Genomic DNA, 1722 nt, shown 5'->3' on the forward strand with positions numbered 1-1722 from the left:
GTTGATCCAAGAAGAATGAAGCCCTTTACAACTTCAATCTTTTCTCCATTGTAATGTTGTCCATAGCTTCTCAGGATCCACACAATTGAAAGCATTTGCATGGTCAGTAAAGCATAGGTAAACATCTCTCTGTTAGTCTCTGCTTTCAGCCAAGATCCATTGGACATCAGCAATGATATACCTTGTTCTACGTCCTCTTCTGAATCTAGCTTGAACCTCTGGAAATTCTCTGTCAATGTATGGTTGTAACCGTTTCTGTAGTACCTTTAGTAAACCTTTACTCGCATGGTAAATCTCAAGAGATTGTCTGATGATTTCTGCATTCATTGGGCACAAGTATGGATCTTTTTCAGTGAGTTGGCCAAGTAGTTGTCTTCCAAATTTCTTGGCATAGATGAGTGAGTGCCTCCCATGCTGCATCAGTTTGTTGAACAATTTAATTTGTATTCTATCAATTCCCGGTGCCTTGTTCTTTGTCAATGCCTTCAATGCACCTTGCTTGGATTTCTTCCTTCAATATCATTGACTCTTGATCATATGCTACCTCTTGAAATGGTTGAACATTGAACATTTCTTTTTGGTACAGTGGCTCTATGTCTTCCTTCCATCTTCTTTGGTGCTTTCTGCATCATTCAATATTTTGCCCATAGAATCTTTCAATATCGCAAGTTGAGGCTTGAAATTTTTGTCAGTTCCCTCAGCTTGAGAATTGCTGAGTGTGTTCTTCCATTTTGGTTTTCTAACTCCAGGTCTTTGAACATTTTATTATAATATATGACTTTGTCTTCTTGAGCTGACCTTTGAAATGTTCGTTCAACTCTTTTATCTCCTCATTTCTTACATTTGCTTTAGCATCTCTATATTGGAGAGCAAGTTTCAGAGTCTCTTCTGACATTCATTTTGGTCTTTTTCTTCTTTCTTGTCTTCCTAATGACCTTTTGCTTTTTTCCTATATGATGTTTTTGATGTCTTCCCACAACTTTTATGGTCTTCGATCTTTAGTGTCTAATGCATCAAATCTTTTCTTTACATGATCTCAAAATTCAGGTGGGATACGTTCCACGGCACATTTTTACTTTCATGGACTTGTTTTAATTTTCTTCAGCTTCAGCCTGAACTTGCATATGAGCAAATGATAGTCTGTTCTACAATCTGCCCGTGACCTTGTTTTGACTGATGACATGGAGCTTTTTCACTGTCTATTTTCACAGATGTAGTCCGTTTCATTTCTGTGTATTCCATCTGGTGAAATCCATGCATATGGTAGTCTTTTATGTTGTTTAAAAATAGTAATTGCAATGATAAAGTCATTGGCCTTGAAAAATTCTATCATGTATTCTCCAGCATCGTTTCTATCACCAATGCCATATTTTCCAACAACTGATCCTTTCTCTCTGTTTGCAACCTTTGCGTTCCAATCGTTAGTAATTATCAGTATGCCTTGATTGCATGTTTGATCGATTTCAGACTGAAGAAATTGGTAGAATTCTTCAATTCATCATCACTGGCTTTAGTGGCTGGTGCATAAATTTGAATAATAGTGGTATTAATAGGTCTTCCTTGTAGGCATATGGATATTATCCTATCACACACTGCATTGTACTTCAAGATAGATCTTAATGTGTTCTTTTTGATGATGAATGTGACACCATTTCTCTTGAATTTGTCATTCCTGGCATAGTAAACCTTGAGATTATCAAATTCAAAACTGCCAATACCAGT

Source organism: Chrysochloris asiatica, unplaced genomic scaffold, assembly GCF_000296735.1.
Source record: "Chrysochloris asiatica unplaced genomic scaffold, ChrAsi1.0 scaffold00026, whole genome shotgun sequence".
In the NCBI taxonomy this organism is placed as follows: Eukaryota; Metazoa; Chordata; class Mammalia; order Afrosoricida; family Chrysochloridae; genus Chrysochloris; species Chrysochloris asiatica.